This window comes from Elephantulus edwardii, unplaced genomic scaffold (genome assembly GCF_000299155.1).
Source record: "Elephantulus edwardii isolate Elephantulus edwardi_28Jun2011 unplaced genomic scaffold, EleEdw1.0 scaffold00079, whole genome shotgun sequence".
In the NCBI taxonomy this organism is placed as follows: Eukaryota; Metazoa; Chordata; class Mammalia; order Macroscelidea; family Macroscelididae; genus Elephantulus; species Elephantulus edwardii.
In genome coordinates, this window is record NW_006399829.1 from 5,301,021 (window position 1) to 5,312,639 (window position 11,619).

The window sequence follows — 11,619 nt, forward strand, 5'->3', positions numbered from 1 at the left end:
CTCTGAGGAGCAACCTGCTTTCACCATCACCAGGACAGACCTGTTTGTTTTCTTGGTGGTGCATGATATGTTCAATACTCTTCTCGAGGACCACAACTCAAAGACATTGATTATTCTTCTCTCTTCCTTTTCTTACTTCACTTACAACCTCATACTTTTAAGAATTTCCGTATGATCATTGTAATTAATTATCAAATCAAGCAGAGTAGTAATGTTGTGGGAGAAACAGCTAATATTAGGTTTGATAAAAAGATTAAAGGGTGGAGGGATTTTAACCTCAACTTCCCAGCAGTTAATTTTGGGTTGATGATTACAGTGATCCTCTCTCCCGCTTATAGAATTATTGGAGGTCAGATACCTCTTCATGGAGTTATTAGAGGTTACATATTAGAGGGGGGAGGAGAGAGAGAGAGAGAGAGATTGATTTCAAGGAAATGGTTCACACAGTTGTGGAGGGTGGGAAGTCCCAAATCCATGGCTCAGATGTTCAGTTGAGTGGCTTCTGACTCACATGATTGCAGGAGCAAATAAATCCCATATTGTCAAGTCATATGACAAGATGCTAGCTCATGGGGTTGCAGGACCTGATGACTACCAGGACCTGATGACTACCAAAGTTTGTGGTCAGATAGTGGACTCACGCATGTTCCAAGAACTGGAATTCAAGGATGATAAATCCGATGTGAAATCCAGAAAGAGAGCAAGCTTTTCCAGAACATTTAAGAACTTATGTGCATATTCAATGAAGATCATAACCCCAAGAAAACTCCCTTTTCAACTGGTTTACTGCTCACACTGGAGCCAACAATGGAGAATTATTATGTAATATCATCCAAACCACTGAGAAGCATGGCCTAGCTCAGCTTACATATAACTATCTTTAGTGGTTTATATGAATCTAGCCAGATTTATGTGAGACCTGAATCATGTTTATAAATTCAGCCTGGCATCTGGCATTTGTTACAATGGCAACTTAGCTTAACAAATGCCTGCCAGCCCCATGGCAAGCAGAGTGCATCCATTTAATGAGAAATATAGCTGCCAGCATCTCTCCTAGCTAACCAGATGCTTCTTGCTGCCAATCCTCTACCACCAGAATAATAACGAAGTGTTGACACTTCGATAATTTGTATTTGGACCCAGACTACAAAAATATGAACAATACAGTTAGTTGAATAATGATCCCTAAGCTGTAACATCTACTGATGTTTGTCCCCTGTTATTTGAATTAAAAATAAGTTGTATTAATTACAGACCTGATGTTTCAAGAAACATCTTCTTTTGCCACATGTGACTATCCTGTGATTTGTGCTTTTATGCAACACATAAGATCTGGTTACACTACCATCTTAGAAAGATGATGCAAAGAGAATCCTATTGGATCTTCAAAATAATGTTGTTTTTATTGTTAAGTGCCATCGAGTCGACTCTGACTTAAAGTGACTCTATTCACAATATCTCTGAATTCTTCCCTGTCATGAGACAATTTCATTGCCTCTGACATGACTACCCACATTATCTCAAGTACTGTGTCTATCCACCTCATCCAGGGTCTTCCTCTCATGTATTGTCCCTCCACCATCCCAAGCATGATGTTCTTCTCTAAGGACTAGTCTCTTGTGGAAACCTGCCCAGTGTATGAGAGACAGAGCTTCAAAATCCTTGCCTCCAACGATCAGCTTGATTTTACCCTCTCTGAGACTCTGTTTGCTCTCTTGAAAGTCCATGGGATGTTCAGTGCTCCTCTTCAGCACTACAACTCAAAGGCATTAATTCTTTGTCTGTCAAACATTCTTCCTTTTTCCTTAAATTTTAATAATTTTAATGTACATTCACAGAGATTTCGGATTTCCATTCATTCATTGTTGCACTTTTCTCCCTGCCGAGCCCTCCCCGCCGCCCTCCTCCCCCCGTCCCAGTTTGCTCCTCTCTTTGAAAAAGTAAAAGAAAAGATCTCTCTTTGGTATACAATCCCCCTGCAACCATGCCACTGCCCCAGCTACACTCCACTATGCACCTTAATTCTGGACTCTTGTGATAATTATGATACCCTGTCATATATCGCTTTAAAATTATTCTCTCCCTCATCTGTTTCAAAACAGTATACATAATTTATCCAGTTTTCTCAGTCTTACCCCAACCCTAATATAGTCCCATTCTACAACAGTGGCACCATGCAGTATTTGTCCTTTTGTGACTGAGATATTTCACTCAGCATAATGTCCCCCAGGGTCACCCATTTTGAATAATATTGCATGAGTTCCTTCTTTTTCAATGCACCATAGTATTGCATTGTGTGAATATACCACAGCTTCTCTATCCATTCGTTTGTTGATGGGCCGAACATTCTTAAATATTAAAGCAGAAAGCCTGGAATTTATGTTTCTGGAAACCATGTTTATTTGGTTCTTGTCATTATTGAGTTCCATGCTTTTGAGGAGGACCTGAAGCGCTTACTGCAGAGGGTCAAGGACTGCAGCCTCCAATATGGATTAAGGCTCAATGTCAAGAAGACAAAGATTCTTATCACTGGGCCAATTGGCAGCATCAGAATGGATGGTGAAGAGATTGAGATTGTTCACAGCTTTAGTTTGGTTGGCTCCACAGTCAGCACTCTTGGCACCAGTAGCCAGGAAAGTAAAAGATGTATTTCAATGGGAAAGTCTGCTGTTAGGGACCTCTCCAAAGTACTGAAGAGCAATTGTGTCTTTCTGTAGACTAAGGTGCATCTGATACAGGACATGGTTTTAGCAATCACTTGTTATGCATCAGAGAGCTGGACAATGACTAAGGAGGATAGAAGGAGAATTGATGCCTTTGAGCTGTGATACTGGAGAAGAGTATTGAGGGTACCATGGACTGCTAAGAAAACAAACAGATTCATCCTGGAGAGGATTAAACTGGGCCGGTCCTTGGAGAAGGACATCATGCTTGGTAGTGTGGAGGGACAGCGCAGGAGGGGAAGGCCCTCTATGAGGTGGATTGATTCAGTGACTGGGGCAATTGGGATGGGTTTGTTGGAGATAATGCAATTGGCACAGGACAGAGCGGAGTTTAGGGCTGTGGTACATAGGGCCGCTATGAGTTGCAAGCGACTGGACGGCACATAACAACAAAAACAACGACAACAAGGTTACAAAAGTGAATATTACAGAAACTGACTGAGTTTGGCCAGCTGTGTAGCTTCTAACTATTTACCTGGAAAAATTGCATGACCCATAACACGAAAGCTCTACATCAATGCATTGCAGTGCCTCTCAATAATTGGATCTCAGGTCACTAGGCCTGTATACACGATGTAAGTATGTATACAAACTTCCCAAAATGTTCCCAAACTTGGCAAATAAACTTAGAGGCCATATTATCCCCCTAGACATGCAATTTTCCTAAAAATAAGTATTATGCATCCTTAGAGTAGTAGACCTGGCATGATACCAAGACATTCTTATAAAAGATAGAAAACAAAGCCCATTTATTGTCTTTATCATTTTAAAATGCATTTTTGACAAAATATAAATTGATGTGTTTTGCTCAATAACATGAGGATTTCAGTGAATTCAGGGAAATGAGGGTTAAAATTAAGAGAAAGATCTCTACAGGGTTCTTTTAGATTATCTCTCTGCTGCGATGTCTTAATTCTGTAGTAATCTTGAAAATATCCTCTTCTTAAAATTGTATAAAAGTCTAAAACTTTGAGAATAAACAAATTTACATTCTCAGAGAATTAGAAACAAAACAAAACCTTTCTGGAATTGAACATATCATCTCTCAGTATTACAGAACATAATAATTTATCTTACTTTATTTACAAGTGTATGTACACAGATGCAGCTAGCTTCAGTGAATGGTGTGGAAATTGCATCTTTTATTCTTATGCAAAAGCAACAAATTTTAAAAAAAAGATTGCCTTATTTTTGTAGCTTCAATTCCATTAATTGCAGATGATAAGTAGCATCAATCATTTCCTTCCACAGAAGGAGGCATTTCCATAGAAATATATTCTACTATAGAAGGAGAAATTTCCACAGAAAGTTCTGTAAGATGCTTACTGATACTCAATTTAGCATATTATCATTGACAGCTCTCTCTCTAAATCTTGATTTCTTAAACATATTGTGCAAGGACCTTATCATATATTGTCTTTGTTATCTCCAGCATAATATTGTTGTTGTTAAGTGCCACTGAGGCCAAAACAACTCATGTCAGTAATATAAAAGCAGATCTATCTGGGTCATCCTTACAATCTCTGATGTGTTCCAGTAAATTGTTCCAGTCATTGTGTCAATCTATCTTCTTCCTTTCTTTCTCTGACCTTCCACATTCTCCAAGGACGATGTTTTTTTTTCCCCATGAACTGACTCTCCTTACATGACCAGTGTATGAAAAATGGAGTTTCATTATCTTTGCCTTTAAAAAGCATGCTATTGTTGTCTTTTTGTGTCATTGAGTCAAACAGACTCAGCTGACACTCCAGTAGTGGGTTTTCATAGGCTATGAATAGCATGAGAGGAAATGACACATTTTTCTCCCATGAGCAGCTGGTAGATGCAAATAATGTGCATTTGAGTTGGCAATTCCATACACACTAGGCCGACAGAGTAATGGGGACTAATGAGCATTGCTATTGTTGTTTGCCGTTGTGTCGGAACTGAGTAATAGCTGAACATCAAAGAGGTTTTCAGAAGCTAGAAATCAACTTTATGAAGAAGAATGTGGGGTAAGGATTGGAGGAAGGCTTGTCAACAATCTCTGTTAGGCAGAAACATACACTTGCTGAAAACAATAGAACTTGAAGCACTTGTTGCAAATCAAGAATTTAAACCATCTGCCTAACCACCAGTGCTACCTAGAAGGAACATTGTTTTTATGTGCTATAGAGCTGCTCGTTACTCATAGTGACCCTATGTACAACAGAACTGAACCTTGCTTTATCTTGACACACCTACCTCCATTACACTAGTCACGATGTCGATCTATCTCATCCAGGGTCTTCCGCTTTTATTTTTAACAAAATTTTATTTTAATTGTGATTTTAACGAGCGTTGACAGAGAAATTAGGTTTACATTCATTTATTGTTGCTCATTTTACCCCTTTCAACCACCCTTCCCCATCCCCCAGTTCACTTAAAAGAATTCATTCATTGTTGCCAATTAACTACCTTTTCCACTGTCACCCCAGTTCTCTTTGCAATGATAGACCTATTATTCTGGGCTGTGGGCGTACGTATAGCGCCTAATCATATTTCCTTTTAAGCAGTTCTTTCCTTCGTCCATTACAATGCAATAGACATTACGTATCTACTCTTATCCTATTCTCTTTCCAACTCACCATGTCAGACCTGCTCTTTATGGTGATTTTATGCAGTATTTGTCTTTCTGTGACTGGGATATTTCACTTAGTATGATGTCTTCCTCACTTGCACTGTCCCTTCACATTTCCAAGCATGATGTTCTTCTCCAAGGACTTGTCCCTCCTCGCAACATGTTCAAAGTATGTGAGAAAGAGCTTCAAAATCCTTGCCTCCAAGGAACAGCCTAGTTTCATCCTCTCCAGGAGAGACATGTTTGTTCTCTTAGCAATTAATGGTGTGTTTAATACTCTTCTCCAGCACCACAGCACAAAGGCACATAGGAAGATACAAATAACACAAGGAAATTGATAGTAAAATATAGTTAACTAAAATTTTATTTCAGTACATAATGGACAGTGTTTGGTGGAACTCAGTGATTAAAACAAGTTTGGAAGCAGTAGTGGTATCCACTTCCAAAATAGCTTGCCTCCAGAAACTCCATGAACATGGAGAAATGATGAAATTTTTGAAAGCGTTCAGGTCTTTTGTTCATAGGGTCACTATGAGTCATCTATGACTCAACAGCACTTAACAACAACATAGAGAGAGCTCTGTTGGCCTAGTGGATAGAAAGTAATACTATCAAGCCAAAGTTGAGGGATTTTAATCTGCAGCATCAGATTAATTGCTTTCAGGTAAAAATTCTTCTAAGTAGTATAGCACTGATCTTTCCATTTTCTGTACAGAGGTAGCTCGTAGTTGCTGTGATGCTGGACACTGTGATACTGATGTGTCAAATGCGTTTATGGTTACCCATGGTGGACAGTGTATGATGGAGCTCCCCTATTAAAACAAGCTTGGAAGCAAGAGTGGCATCCACTTCTGAAATAGTTTGCCTCCAAAAGTTCTCTGAATGTGGAAAAACAATGAAACCTATGCAAGTGTTCAGATCTTCTGTTCATAGGGTCACTATGAGTCGTACTTGCTGGCACTTAACAACAAGAACAACTTATATATATAAGCTTCATTTACCTAGTAAAAAATATCTTTCTTTAAAAGTAAGGGGAAAAAAGTTGTTGCTGTTATTGTTGTTATGTTCCATGCAGTTGCTTGCAACTTTTATAGTGCAACAACTCTGAACAACTCTAAGCCAATCCATTGTCTTAAGATACAAACTCCCATTACCACATGACTGAATTAATCCATCTCATCGAGAGTCTTCCTCACTTGTGCTGTCTCAAGTATGATGTCCCTCTATAAGGACTGGTCCCTTCTTGCAGCATGACTAAAGTATGTCAGATGAAGCTTCAAAATTGTTGCCTCCAAGGAGCTGCTTGGTTTCACACTATCTAGGATGAAACTGTTTTCCTCGCATCCCTGGTATATTCAATACTCTTCTCCAGAACCACAACTCAGAGGCATCAATTCTATCATACCTTGCATTGTCCAGCTCTCTGGTGCATTGCAAAGACCGTGGCCTGGATCAGGCTCATCTTAGTCTCTAGACTGGTATCATTGCTGCTCAGGACTCTGGAGAGGTCCTTAACAGCAGAATTTCCCAACACAATTATTTTGTTTTGTTTTATTTTTTTTTAAATTTCTTGATCATTGGTACCAAGAGTGTTGATTGTGGAGCCAAGGAAGCTGAAGCAGTTAATACTCTCTGTCTCTTCACAGTCTATTATGACTGGGCCAATCAGCCCAGTTGTGAGAATCTTTATTTTCTTGAGGTTGAGCTTCAATCCATATGGATGGCTGTTGTCTTCAATGTTTTGCAGCAAATGCTTCAGGTTTTCTTCAGTTTCAGCAAGCAGGGTTGTGTTACCTGTATAATGCAGGTTGTTGATGAATCTTCATCCAATCCTAATGCCACATACCCTCATACAGCCCAGCCTCCCTGCTGGTCTGTTCTGCATGTAGATATGGATATAGGGTTTATCCCTGGCATATGCCTTTTCTGATTTTGAATCATGCAGTAATTACTTGTCCTGTTCTGACTACCTCCTGGTCAAAATACAAGTTTTACATAAATACAAGTTTTACATAAGCACAATCAAGTGTTCTGAGATTTCAATTTGTTTTAGAGTTAGCCACAGTTTGTTGTGATCCATTCAGTCCAATGCCTTTGCATAATCAATGAAGCACAAAGAGATGTTCCTCTGGTACTCTCTGCTTTCAGCTAAAATCTCTATACAGTGAGTATAATACCTCTAGTGTCATAGCCTCTTCTATACCTAGTTTGTACATCTGGCAGTTCTCTGTTGATGTACTGCTCCGGTTAATTGTGGATGATTTTTGGATTTCACAATCTTTCTTGCATGTGATACTAATGATATTTTTCAATAATTTCAACACTCTATTGGGTCATTGTTTGACTGGTAACAAATATGGACCGTTAGATGGCCAGGTGGATGTCCATCAGATTTTTGGGCACAACTGGATGAGTATGTCCAGGACAGTGTTTGTCTGTTGAAATGTATCAATTGGTGTGCCTTTAATTCCTGGGGCCTTATGTTTTGCTAATTCCTTCAGAGCAGCTTGAATTTCCATCTTCATTACTATAGGCCCTTGATTATGTATTGTTTCATTAAACTCTTACGCCAGTCAATTTTTAAAATTTTTTAAATTTTGTATAGTGACTGTGGGTACTGCTTCCATCTTCTTTTGGCACTTCCTGGGTCACTCAACATGGGTCATTCAACGTTCTCTCAAAGCATCCTTAAGTATTGCAACTCAAATCTTGAATTGTTCTTCAGTTCCTTTAGCTTAAGAAATGCTGAGCGAATTCATCTCTTTTCCAATAGTGAGTTGATAAAATAATTTTGGGTAGAAAAAATCTGGGAAATTCTTTTCTAAATTAATCATGTGTTCTTCTTTTGATCTTCATTTCTTCAGGTTTGTGCTTTTCCCATTTTAGCTTTTTGTCTCAGAAATAATTTCCTGTGATGTTTTCTATCGTCAGTTTTACCGTTTACATATTTCCATATGTTTTACCTCTCGCAAGTATTATTTACTCCTTGAAGGCTGTACAATTAAAGAATTTTGATTTTGTTTTTATTTTTTCTATGCATGATTTCTTAATATCACTTATACACATTTCTTACTAAAATCTATCTTCACATGTTGTACACTTCAAAAATTTTTTTTTTCTTATGAAACGCATTGTTTATTTTCCGTCAACCTTATTTCCACTTTTTAAAGACAGTTTAAGACCCAGCCACTCAGTGGCCTGAGCAATGGGGGCTGCAGACCGGTCTTCGGTAGGGAACTGCTGAATGGGCACAGAGGGCACCTGGACGCCTTCGGACCAGTCTGTCACTTCAGGCTGAGTAGCAGTGAATTCAGGCTAAGTAGCAGTGAATTCAGGGGCGGTCCACTCTCCCTGAAACTCCTCCTTGGTCACAGCCTTTTCAGCAGCAGCCTGTTCTTCCTTTTCAATCTTTTCCGGATCTCTGTAGAAGTCCAGATCGGGCGTGACCTCCCACAGGTGCTCCAGGGAGATCGTACCACGCATGCGCAGGACTTCCCGGGTCCACATCCACCACTTCAGACCCACGGAGTGAGCTCCCTTGTTGTTGCAGGGGATAGCAATGTCTACGTAACGCAGAGGAGAATCTGTGTTACACAGGGCAATGGTGGACAAGTTAACGTAAGATGCATCTGTCAGAGGCTGGTGGTCAGCCCTGGGATCAGTAACCACCAGAAGACGAGGCACCCGGAAGGCTTCCTGGATCTAGTTAGTGAAGGTTCCAGAGTAAAGCGCCTGGGAATAGGAGTGGCCCCAGTAGCAGCAGCAAACTTCAGAAAGGCTCTCTGGCCTGTATTTCTGGAGGAAATGACACTGACATCAGCTGGATTTTCAATGGCAACAATGGCGCGAGCAGCCAAGAGCAGCTTCTCCCAGGTCCTCTTCAGGTTTATGATGTAGATGCCATCACTTTTCCTTTTGTAGATGTACTGTTCCATTTGGAAGTCAAGGTTGGTGCCGCCCAAATGCGTTCCTGCTGCAAGGAATTTGAGGACATCTTTCCCCTTCATCTGCAGGAGGACATCAAGGGGTCCGGACATTGTGGAAGTTTCCCTTTTAACTTACGACGGGAACCAGAACAATGCCATATGGACGCTTGTGCGGGTAGCGCGGAAAAGCACTTCAAAAAAATTTTAAAATACGTTCTTATCATTTAGAAAACTGTTGATATGTAGTGATTTTAAGTCTACTAACCACATTATTTCCTCAACTTACACAAATGACTGTTGATAAAAACTTACGATAATTCTCAGCAGAAACTTTTAACTTCATGTATGTATTAGCTATTTATGAAATTATATCCTGTGACAAGAAACTGTATTGCAATTGCAAAGGCACATGGTTAAAACCCACCAGCTGTGACACAGGAGACGAATGGGAAAATTCCTCCCATGAAATTAACTGTCTTTGAAAACTTGCTGAAAGATCAGCTATGGGTCAGTTCCCACTCAACGGTATAAAACAACAACAACAAGAGTCTTGTTAACTCTCTGAAATCAATAGTTGTTGTTGTTGTTAAGTGCTGTGGAGTCGTAGACTACTTACAGTGACATTATGAATAAAAGACCTGAACACTTGTATAACTTTGATCTTTTCCCTACATTCATAGAGTTTTCAGAGTCAAGCTATATTGGAAGTGGCTGCCATTCCTGCTTCTAAGCTTGTCTTAATCAAGGAACTACACCAAACACTGTCCACCATGGGTAACCATAACATTTGACACATCAGTGTCAAATGGACAGACCTTTGCTATACCACTTAGAAGAATGGGTTTTTTTTTCCTCCATTGAATAAAAATAATAATACTTTAATGCTTACTTATTTTTATAAGTAATTATATTTACTTTTATATTAAATTTATTATGATGAATTTTGATGAAAATTTACAGAGACTTTGGATTTCAGTTCATTCACTGTTGCACTTTTCTCCCTGCCAACCCGTCCCCCCAGAAGAATGTTATAACATTCATAATGTTCAAACCATAATGTTTGAATTCAATAGAAAGGAACACTTACTAGTCTAATCTTTTATAAAACTTTTGTTTTATAAGCAAAAACTAAGTAAAAAAGAAATTGTAAGAGTTACATTCAATTATAGCAATGATGACTCCCACATTTTATCAAGATCTAATATAACTGCTGTATTCAGAGACCCTATGATATTGGACTGTTCATGTCTGAAATTAAAAATTGCATGTGTCCCTTAAAATTCATTCCTTTTGTAAGAGTAAGTGGGCAACTGGCAGTAACCAGGTTATGAAAGACATATTTAATCACAGAAAAATAATATACAATTTGCTTCTTACATAAATAGAGGAGCATGGAGTAGGGCAAATATATACAACTGAGAGTCAAGAGTATTCATGGAGCTTATCAGAGTGTTCCTGAAATACTGCACTGAAACCATCTGTTTCAGAGGACTGTTTATATGATGTAGGGCAAGTAACCAGAGTTCCTGTCCTGGCTTCTCAAGTTCCTATCAGTGTGATCTAAGCACAAATTCTGGTATCCTAAATTCCCTTCCAGTGTTTGTTCCACTGCTATGAACTCTAAAATATCTTCAAACCATAAAATACAATAATTTAAGCTTTCTCCACTGAAACTTTCATAAAGATAAGGTCTCTTTTTAGATCCACAAACCTCTCTTAATCTCTTACTAAGAATTCCGAGTAAGCCTTTTAATTACCACATTTTATTTATACTTGCATGAAGACAAGTTACAAAAGATTCAGAATGTAGGAAAGGTGTGGCTTTGTGAGAGGTATGGTTGTTCTGGTTATTAGGTAATGTTGGGTTGACTATGACTCATAATGACTCTGTGAACAACTGATTTGAACCTTTCCATATGATATTCCCTTCTCATTATCATTGTCATGTTCCAATCTATTGTAGTAGTCATTGTAGCAATTCATCACATTAATGGTCGTCCTTTCTTTCACTGTCCTTTTACCTTTTCTAGCAAGACGTTTTTTTCCAAGATGTGGTTCCTCCTGAAATTATGCTCAAAGTAAATGAAAATAAGTTTCATCATTTTTGCCTCTAAGGAATGTTTTGTTGTACTTTCTTCAAGACAGATTTACCCATCATATGTTGAATATACTTCATCAGCACCTTATTCAATGGCAACAATTCTTCTGTTATGCTCAGTCATTGCCCAACTTACAGATGCAAAGGAAGTAATTGAAAATACACGAGTGAGGCTCACCTTAGTCTTTAAAATGACATCAATGCTCTTTAGAATTTTGGAGAGATCTTGCCTATAGCAGATTTCCCCTATAGCTGCTGCTACCATAAGTATTG

The 11,619-nt window shown here is 38.8% G+C and overlaps 1 pseudogene; it reads right to left on the reverse strand.

Annotated features, from left to right (window-relative positions):
* Positions 1 to 1,022: 1,022 nt before the first annotated feature.
* LOC102849499 lies at positions 1,023 to 9,239 on the reverse strand (annotated as a pseudogene).
* Between the last annotated feature and the right edge of the window lie 2,380 nt (positions 9,240 to 11,619).